Source organism: Malania oleifera, chromosome 3, assembly GCF_029873635.1.
Source record: "Malania oleifera isolate guangnan ecotype guangnan chromosome 3, ASM2987363v1, whole genome shotgun sequence".
NCBI lineage: Eukaryota > Viridiplantae > Streptophyta > Magnoliopsida > Santalales > Ximeniaceae > Malania > Malania oleifera.
Window position 1 is genome coordinate 14242542 of NC_080419.1, and position 11325 is coordinate 14253866.

The 11325-nt window shown below is 36.6% G+C and overlaps 1 long non-coding RNA gene across 1 annotated transcript; it reads left to right on the plus strand.

Moving 5' to 3' along the window:
• The first annotated feature begins 1003 nt into the window (after positions 1–1003).
• Positions 1004–2517, plus strand: LOC131150194 (uncharacterized). The gene is made up of 2 exons (XR_009135490.1): positions 1004–1461; positions 2204–2517. It is a non-coding gene; the product is annotated as an uncharacterized LOC131150194 (long non-coding RNA).
• The last annotated feature ends 8808 nt before the right edge of the window (positions 2518–11325 follow it).

The following is an 11325-nucleotide window of genomic DNA, read 5'->3' on the forward strand; positions in this document are numbered from 1 at the left end:
TCTCATGGCTTCCATAACATTCGTATCATCCGTGCATACTAAATAATGATCATGCTAAAAAGGCTCAATGTACATATGAGATAATTGTGTTTTGTCATTATCAAAACGGGATCGGACTCAAAAAGTCAACAATGTGGTTCAACAAAACTCGGCCTACGTCTACGTGAGGGAGGGAGTCTCACTATATCAATAAGAAATACAATAGAGGAGGAGTAACACACTCAATATCAACTCTCAACTTATCCTCTCTGTCTCTCAAACACAGCATAGCTCACTTGCTATTTACACTGCTAATTACACTTGTATATATCTCTCACACTTTCCTTTACAACACAACATATTTTATAGCAGGGAGAGGAGACATGAAGACAGTAGCATTTAATTTGCCTACTACAAGCTACAGATCTTGACTGCAGAAGAGTTAGTGCTAAAAAAAAAACATAATTACGCATGCTCTAACGTGATTCATGGGAGACTGCAATTGTTGATTTCTTTTCCAAACATTAATTGCACCCATATGTATAGGTCAACACTTCTCACCCTTGCCCAGGTGGGTGCCAGAGGGTGAGATAGTGATGAGGATGCATGAATAACATTGAGGCTCCATTTGATTTGTCCACTTTGAAGCATATGTGTAGCAAAATAGTCTAGTGAAAATATAAAAATATGTAACAAAAGAAATAAATGTTGGGCAGTTAACTTTTTCTTTTCTTCCCTTTTTCTTTTAGAGAAGAAGTTGTTGTCACAAGGAAAGTTTTCTTCCCATTAGTGACATAGGCTTATGATGCCATATTTGCCCATACAAGTTTCTTAATTAACACATCAGGATATCCCTCTTTTCCTCAAAAAATTTGATCATTATACGGTCAAATCTTACTATGTGAAAAACCTTTCAAAATGTAATATAAAATTATATTAAACTCTTATTAAAATCTATCCACATTTAAATTTAAAATTAAAAATTCATACTTCCAAACACAGTGTTGACCAATCTTTTTTTCTCCTTCCATATATTGCATTTCTGATCTCAATTTGCAACATCACAAAGCAGTAAAAATTGTGATGGCTCTAGTATCATACATATATATATATATAGATGTAAGGTACTGAGCTGTTTAGGAAATATAGTGTCGAAACAAACAGTGCAAGCAGGGGAGGTTATAGACTATGCCAACCCCTCCACCGTGTCCCTGTGCCGGTGGTTTGGATGGGCATCCCGTGATTGGGAGGGTGATGGAAATCTTGGTTGACGGAGGGAACCTGAAGCCGTAACCATACCGTGTCGCGCAAGTTCAATTTTGGGTTCGTTGTGGAAGATTCATTTCGCAAATCCCAGATATCTTGCGCCCTAATTCGAAGGAATTTTTCGTTTCACGCAATCACTAAATTTCTATTGCGTTTCTAAATGTTACTACAAGTTGTTCCGGGCAAATCAATTTGTGCATGCGGCTCACTGCTCAGGTCCCTCCCTTATCTCTCCCTATCCCGTTTGATTTTTTTTCTTGCCCATTTTGAGTATGAAATCATAAGGAAAACAAAACCATTAAACGTGTTAAAATATGCTGCCTACCACCTGTTTGTTGAAATGCTTAGCTCACTGTATGTTGAAATAGGATCAATGGACACTACTTGCTTGTTGAAATGATTATCTCAAATCCTACTATAGATTGATTTTCTTTTCAAGCTCTATTTTAGATGGACTTTCTTGCAATTCCATGCATTCATGAACGCATGATGCACTTGCTTTTATGTTAACTAGTTTATGCGGAAAACATTTCCAACCCAAATATTAATTGTAGACCTTTATTGACCACTTTTGTGTGTGTGGGTGACGTTTAGTTTAGTTTTCTTGACAACATCCATGCTAAATTGTGCAGCCTTCAATAGTTTTGTTGCATGATCCGCTCATTGGTTACTTCCACGGAATTGTTTATGTTTTGTTAACCACTTTGGTAATATGCTTCGGATTGCATTTGTCGCCCACCCCTTTTTTATCATTATGAGAATATGTAAAACTAGTAGCTCTCAGTGGAAATGATGGATAATTTTAGTCATTTGGGTGTTTCCTTTGCCTTCGTGTCATTTTTAGGTGTTTCTTTTATTTTATTATTATTTTTCTCATTGCACTAATATTATATGCAGGTTTAGTAACTCTCTTACTTTTATAGGTAATTACAACATCTGCTGTATTTATTTTTTGCAGATTCATGATTGGTTCAAAATTCCAGAATTTTCTATAAAACTATTTTAGAAAAAGGGTGGACTACTTGCGAATGGTGAAGTTTAGTTTGGTCTGAACACTTGGTTAAAAGAAGCAAAAAGGATGCATTTGCTGTCATTCTAGATTTACTTGGAAAGGATTTGAAATTTTCAAGAACATTTTACATTTTACAAGCATCTAGTTGTAGGCAGATGGACTATGGAAGCGAGTTCTTTGTATGCTATGCAAAACCTGTCTCTTGTTGAAGGAACCATAACATTTATCTGTCAAAATAAACTCCTATTGACTTGGACTAAGAACACAGTTTCTTTGTTCAATTGGAACCTGGCAGCATGGATACGTAATACCAGCACCCTGAATCAATGAATTCTTTAGTATAGCTGCCTTGACTTTTAATCTAGAACAAATGGATTAACATACATGAGAAGAGTTTAGAAATCACAATTAGAAGAGAAAAGTAAATAAAAAGGGGGTCAAAGGGTCGCACCAAATTTTCATCTCAAAATATAAAATGGTAGCATTGTCTGAAGTTTGGGCCTGCTTATTTTTCCATTTTTAAAAAATCTGACTGCATCACTAATATGATTTGGTCCTTGTGTTGTTTTTCTAAAAGTTAATACATGCACAATTTGGGCACAATAACTAACTTCCTAGTCCCCCAACTTGCATCTCATGACTTGCATAATCAATCAACTACAAGGAAGGGGAGGGAGGGTTTAAAATATTTTGAATGCTGCCATGCTTTGGATGAAAGCATAAATTAAATAGATGCATTTTTTTAAGGAAAACAAAAGAAATAAAAACAGCTAATCAATTTGTTTCCCTAAATTGGACATTTTACCAAACACCTAGTGCTCTCAACTACGTGCACAAAAGTCCTAGCAAGAAGAGTCCCTCATTTCCAGAGGAATGTATGAACAAATAAATGAAACTGAAAAAAAAAAAGAAGAAGTCAAGACCTAGTTGTTCTATACCTCGCTCGGCCAAATACGAACAACCCAATTCAAATTGTAGAAATCAAAGACTAAAACCAAGAATTCAGAATGCTGAAACAGTAGTAGAACTTGCAACCAAAAAAAATAAAAGAAAAAGCGAAGGATGAGGGTGCCGGGTGCAGACTCATAGACAAAGCTTGAGAAGGAGGGTGACGCCGCATGCAGACTTGCAGGAACAATTAGAAACACAATAAAAGGTTTTTGGTTGCCGAAGATCCATTGTCCTTTCTAGGCAATTGTAGGCTTGCATAAAACCAAAAATCCCTTCAAATTATCCCCAGGGTGTGATTCAGGTGATAGTGCGGGTTGCAGGAGTGTCTCTCACGAGGTCAGGTGTTCAAACCCTTTAGGTTCGTTTCCGTTCCTCAATTCCTGAAATTTACCTCCCTTTGGAGTTGTGGGGTTGGTTTCAAGGGGTGCGGAATTAGTCACGTGGAAATCCGGTACGTAATCCGAAAAAATAAAAAAAATCTCTTCAAATTTGGAGATTTGCGAAGTGAATCTTCCACAACAAAACTTCCATAATTGAACTCACTCCTGCAGCACGGTCTCCATGACCAAGATTTCCACCACCCTCCCAACCACGCGTCGCACATCCAAACCACGGCGTAGTCTATTATCTCCCGTGCAAGCAGGGGGGCTGGCATTCTGTTAAATTCCTTTATTTAAGAATGATAAAAAATGCCAGACCTACTGCTGGTTTATCCGTGCATTGGTAGCATCAAAGGTCGGGCCAATTTATAATTAAGCTTGCATAAACATGGCTGTTGACATAAAGCTTGAAATTATATAATAAACTGCTCCAACAATCATTTTCCATGATTGTACTTTTGTGACAAATTTCACAATGATTATATTATCCTTAGAAATGAATTTACTTCAAATTTAATTCTCATCGTATCCCAAGAAAATTAAACCTCTTGGTCTCCATTTGCGGGTCTGGTTCATATCAGTTTCTTGTGTATGACCTTCTCCATTCCAAACATGCAATCCCATCTTTTCCCATCCAGTTTTTCTGCATCTAATCAAGTCATCATCATATTTTGAAAACTCCAACATTCATAGGGTCCAAGTATCAGAGCATAAACTTCTCTCTTTCTTATTGTTGTTTGGTTTGATTGTGATTTTCTCTAGTTTTTTGTTCAAAATTTGTTCTTTATTTGGTGTAGAATTCATTTGGTCTTGTGATGGTTTGGTGATTTCTTCCATTCCAAATCAAATATTTCTTGCATGTTTATTTCGTGGTCCTATATCGGATGTGTGCTAGAGAGATCTTGAGCTTATAAGAATAGTTTGGACTCCAACTATGTGAGATGCTTTTTATAAGACAAATTCGTGAGACTATTGAGCCAAAGTGAGTAATAATACCTCACCAAAGTTGAATCCAATATATCTAAAGCGAATTGCACATGATCATAGACTTTGAATACCATGGAGTTTATGTATTGAAAGTCATATATTTTCTTCTTATTATTATGAAAATATTTCCATAATTGCCGAAAACAATTGCTCTAGTACAAATCATTCTGTATCTGATTCCTTCAATTCACATAAGTGTCATTCTTGCAATAATTGCAGAGAATAGTTTACAAACATATAGAAGAAGAAGAAGAAGACAATGGAAGAGAGAGATAAGAAAAGTTTGGAGAGGAGCAGGGAGAGAAGGGAAGGAATTGAACTTGAAACCTAGGGGTCACCAAGGCTCAATTTCCCCATTATTTAATGCAATATTTTCAAACATACTAGGTGAGTTTCAGTGACTTGCCAAAAGCAAAGACCTTCTCCTCATCCTTTAACTTCAAGCAAAAATCTTTGTAGTTGAAATCTCCTAGAACCAGCGAACCATCCACCATCGATGCCAAAAACTTCAAGACCGTAGTGAAAATCATTTTTTGGATTTTTGCTCCCTAAAACAAATAGCAGATGAGCATGGCCTTTGAATTTCTTGGAGTTTATATAGAGCTAGATTTGAAGTCATATTTATTATTATTATTATTATTATTATTATTATTATTATTGTGAATTTCCATAATAGCATACCATGTTTAGCTATGCAATTTCCTATTTGTCATCACAGTGTGCAAATATTTCTCCTTTAAGCTGTTACAACCCAAGAAAAGCTTGAATGCCCATAAATGTTCTCAAATTTTAGAAGATTTTTGCAGAAATGTATTTACTACCATTAACTGGCTCTTGTCAATATTCATAAATTAAAGATCTTTTTGATGTTGAACAAATGCATTTTTTCCAAGTATATGCATACTTTATTTTACTTCTACAACCATCTTAAATTATTTTCCTTTTACCAAGTTTTAGTTCTTAAAATTGAGATCTTAAATTTGAATTTTTGTGAATTTTTTAAAAAACTATCTTAAAGTTATTATAAATTTTGTCTAAATTCACACAAATTTAAATTGAAAACCTGAAATTTGTACTCTAAATACATCCTCAATATCTAAATTATAAGTAATTATTTCAAAAGCTTTTTGGTCGATATATTTTTTTTGTAGAAATTATTCTAAAATGGTCGGCACAAAACTAAATTCTCCGTGCAACAGGGACAATTTTTTTTTATATTATATTATATATATATATATATATATATATATTACATTCTTATATTGGATGTATTTTACTCCAAGCTATTCTATTGTGTGAACAATTGATAAGATTTTTTTTTTTTTGGTCAAGTCCATTAAATTGAACTACAAATAGTAAGATGGGAATTAGAAAGGGAAAATTAAAATAAACCTATAACAATTAACATTTATTGGACACAATTCATCAACCAATTATAATTATTAGACTACTAAACTTACCTTAATTATGTAAAATGTCTTATTCTTTCCCAATTCAATGAATATTTCTATTCTAAATTAATAACATCAAAATTCCATTTAAAATTTGAAAAATATTAGGGAAAAGCATTAAGAAAAAAACATTTTATTTATTTATTTATTTTTCATGTTTGTAAATCTTTGAACAAGGATTTAATTTTACATGTAACTAATATTTGGTCTTTATAACTTTAATCATATCTAAACAACTTATCAAATTTAATAATATCTAATATAGAAAGAACATATAAAGGAAAAAATAATTTTTTTTTCTCAAATAAAATTTTTACCTAAACAGAGCTTAAATAAATTTTAAATATAAAAAATTTTGTGGGATTTAAAAGCAATATATAGCACATATCTAGAAAAGATCGATGATTATTTTACCAAGAAGAAGAAGTTATCTTTCGTAATCACACTTTCACATTTTCATATGACCGTCAACTATAAACTAATTAGGCTTTTGATTAGTAACATGGGTCCAAATAGGCCTGGCAAAATAGGTCATAACCCGTCGGGTGACCCGAACACCCCCCCCTGTTTAAAATAGATTCGGGTTTAAAGAAGTCAACCCATTTAATAATTGGGCGGGTCATGGGTCAACTCGTTTATAAACAAGTTCAGCCTGGTTTGGGCGGGTCACCCGCTAGGTGGCCCATTAATTTGGATCCTTAAGCTTTGCTACTTGCTAGCAGCTTCACAAATCACACTTTAAAAAAAAAAAAAAAAAACCCTAAGGCTAAGACGCTTAGTTCCCGACTCCCTAACCCTAACCTGCGCCGCAGCCCTCCTCGTCTGAGTCATTTCTGACCTCTCAGCTCTCACTCTCTCAAATCTTAGATTGTCAATCCTCACCTCTCCAGTCCTGAGTCTCCTCTCCTCTCCTCTCCTCTGGTGATTGGTGCATTGCTACGTGTTGAACCTACCGGTGATATGAGCCTGCGAACGATCCACTCCACGCCTTGAGCAGCTCGAGTTGTCGTCTCCTCCAGGCTCCACAAACCACAGCAACATGTGTCAATCCCCCCCATCTCCACAGATCACTTCTCCACACCTCCAACCTCCAGCTGCTCCACAGTAAGATTAAGCTCTCTCAAGCCTCACGGATCAAGCTCCCTCATGATCCACAGACGCAGAGGACCAAAGGTGGAGCCGTGAAGGTGAGTTACAATTTTTTATTTTTTATTTTTTTAGGTTGCCTGTTACTGGCTTGGCTTGTTGGGTTTCATGGATTTGTGATGAATCACAAATAAAATTATCTTTAAAAGGATTTTTAAAGGATAGTTTTCTTAATTAAGTAGTGTATACAAACATATATACATGCATCCATATATATATATATATATATATATATATATAATTTGTTGCAAAAAAAAATAAATAAATAATGATTTTTTAGTTAATAAATTTTATAAAACACAATAGAGTGAACATATGTGAACATATTCTGTATCTCTATTGCCAAAGAGGAACATATTCTGTTATCAAAGGGGAAGAAAGTGAACATCCATATATACTTGTTTCCTATGCATATGAAAGATACATTTTCCAAAGGGGAAGAAAGGGAATTGTTAGATATAGTGACCCGAAGAGTAATAGTATTTAAATAATAAAGAGGGAGAGAAATGGAAACAGTAATAGAAGGAGGCAGTCAACTTAGCGTTCGTCAATGACATTACATTTTGAATATAATAACCCAGGGAATTTTCTCATGGCCTCCTCGACGAACACAGGGGATTCGTCGACAAGGGTACAAGAGGGTCTTATCGACGAGGGCAAGTTTCGTCAACGAGAAGATGCCGAGAGAGGATTTTTGAAAATCTGAAATTTGTTGACGAGGGTGCAAGTTCGTCGACGAACTTTCTATAGGACTCGTCGACGAGGTGACGTGACTCGTCGACGAATCCTGTAGTATAAATAGCCATAAACTGATTTTAATTGCAGAAATTTAGCCGCAGTCTCTCTCTTTCCTTTCCCCTACGGTTCCTTCCTCGTCTTTCTTCGATTTCAGCTCCGGCAGTCACCGGATCGACGATTTGAGGCCACTATGACGCTCTTGGCGGAGTTCTTTGCAAGTCTGCTGGAGCGGATCGTCAGTGGGACGAAGTTGGAATTCATCGCAAATCCTGGGTGAAGTCTTTTATTCGGAATTTGATTTTCCAGCAATTATAGGAAATGCTGTAGACGTAGAAATAGTGACATTTTGTTCTGGGATATATGGTTTTCAGGGTGTGGAGTGGAAAACCTTGCGGGTGTAGGACCCTTCTCAATAAGGGGATTTTAGTATAAATCAGATAAGGGAAGTATGCTATGTTAGGTAGTTCTAAAATGATTTCCAGTATGAAATGTATATTTTTACCAGGTTATTATTCACAACAGGACTTTATACAGTTTATTAATTATGAATATTATGTATTAAATTACTGTGTGGCTTGAGAATATAAATATAGTATAGAAGTATGTTTTACAGAATATACAGCCAGTGGATATGTTTTATAGTAATTACAAAATACTATGACTATACAGTTTTTAGTACCATGATTTTACAGTTTTCAGTATCATGACTTACAGATTACAGTTCAGTTTGGAAATACAGTTGACACAGTTACAGTTTATTTCAGTGTCATGGTTAATACAGTTATTTCAGAATCATAGTAAATCAGATAGTTGTATATAGAAATATATTATATAGTATCAGACCCTGTTGGACCATACAACAGAGCACGGTACCGTAGCTTCAGATATTCAATTCAGAGTGCAACCACCTACTCAGATAATATATGGTAGTAGGTCGATCATGCCCAGACGTGGACAGGCTCCCCATCAGATATGGGTTGAGGAGTGGCCGATTTGACTGAGGGAGTATAGTGGTTTACCTTGGTCAGCCAGCCAGGGTAGATCCTGCCTACGGGCCGTATAACCTTGTCATGAGGGGTTAAATCATGACATACAGTTAACCACAGGAAAGTTTTCAGTTATTATTATGTATGTAGAGATTTATAGAGACAGAGAATATATTTATGTACATTAGAAGTATTTTGAGTAGAAACCTAAAGTATAGATATGTTAAGCAACCTGGAAAGGATGGTGGTTTATATTACTTGTATTGTAATTACAGATTTAGTTATACATGATTATATAGCAATATATTTTCATAGTATTGTAACTAATTTGCCACACACTAGTAATAGCATATTTCGTTTTACTGAGTGTTGACTCATCCCATTACTTTAACATTTTTCAAGTGATCCAGGTAGGCGAGCAGACTAGGCTCGCAGATAGAGGGGCCTCAGTATTGCCCTAACAGTAGAGTGAGTATTTTTGGGAGTATATTTGTATAACTCTAGTTAGTTAAGGGTATTTTGGGAAACAGTCATATATGTATATTTTGGGAAACATGTTAGCACTCTGGTTTGTATATAATTACATATGGTTGTATTTATTTGATTTCTACTTCTCGCTGCTTAGGTTGATGGTTGGGTTTAATCCAATTTGGTATCAGAGCCTTGTAAATTTTACAGTATATATATATATATTATAAAACCCCAAGTTAAATAGCAGGTCGTTACAATGTGGTATTAGAGCAGAGGTTGTTAGGTTCTGTAGACTTTAGAATGCAGCGAAAGCAATACTAAAGTATAGGAAAAGGATTTGAGGTTTGTTTTGTGTCTAAGTATAGGATTACCGTGGTGGTTTCTGTGTTTTTCCTAGGATGACGATTTTAGGAAAACCATAGTAAACTATTGTTGGATCGAGGGTTTAGGTGACATAACTGGATATTGAGTAAGGTTAGGGAAGGTAATTAATTTTGAATTGGTATAGATAGGTCTGTATAGGTGATAAGGTGGTTAAGTGTGTTTCTTGTTTCAGGATGGACCCGGGAAGCAATGGTACGAATGCTAGGGAGGATAGGCCATGACTTTCCAGCATAGGTGAAGGAGCTACGGATGCTGTGTTGCGCAGTGTCACTCAGCAAGTGATGACTGAGATGACCAAGAGCTCTAGGGAGTGTGGCTATTCGATCGAGCAATTTACGCGGATGAAGCCCCCATCCTTTGCTGGAGGAGATGACCCGATTGTAGCTGAGAATTGGGTCCAGGACATCGAAGAGACGTTGGCAGTGCTTCTTTGTACGGATGAGTAGAAAGTAGGATTTGCAGCATTTAAGTTGACAGGGGAGGCGAAGCGCTGGTGGAGATCAGCGCAATTAATAGAGGAGCAGAGGCTAGTTCCAGTGCCAATGATGTGGGACTGATTCAAGGATCTATTCTTCGAGTGGTATTTTCCTGCTATCGTTCGAAGCGCGAAGGCAGCAAAGTTTATGCACCTGGTATAAGGATAGATGACCATATCTCAGTACGCAGAACGATTTATCGAGTTGTCGCGTTTTGCTCCACATCTAGCACTTGATGAAAAGAAAAAGGCAAGGAAGTTTGAAGAAGGACTGAGGTAGAACTTATTTGAGCAGGTGATTGGCTTCAGAGCTCAGACATTTATGGAAATTGTAGACAGAGCTGCGATCATTGAGAGTGGTATTTAGAGAGGTATAGCGGCTCAGAGTCAGAGAAAGAGGCCTGCGCCTTAGGGCTTTCAGGCTGGCTCCAGTAGGGGTCCATGGAGAGGAGTTTGTGATATGGGAGATCAGAGGCAGATGACAGGACCTCATGGGAATCAGGGTACGCCGACTTTCCGGTATGTCAGATGTGCGGAAGACATCATTTGGGGGAGTGCCGGGTAGGCAGAGGTGTATATTATCGCTGTGAGAGACCCAACCACATGGTACGTGAATGCCCAGGTCAGTCAGACCAGGTCTCAGCTCCCAGGCCTTATTGGGGAGGTTATCAGGTGCCTTGTGGAGGACAACAGAGGAATGTGGCCCCGACGAGGGTTTACGTGCTGATACCGGGTGATGCAGAGACTGTTACGGATGTGGTGACAGGTACATTTACTATTTTATCACATTCCATTATTATTTTATTTGATTCACGTGCCACTCATTTTTTCGTATCTACATCCTATGTTAAATTATCTGGAAGTGAGATCCAGTCATTAGATATAGAATTGTCAGTAGTTACACCGTCAGGGTCAGTGTTGCGATGTAAAAGGGTACTCAGGGGCTATCCTGTAGAAATTCATGGGAGAGTACTACCAGAAGATCTGATTGTGTTTGAGATGTGTGAGTTTTATGTAATATTGGGTATTGATTGGTTGGCAGTTAATCATGCCAGCATTGATTGTCATCAGAAAGAGTCATTCTTACTTACTGTAGCTT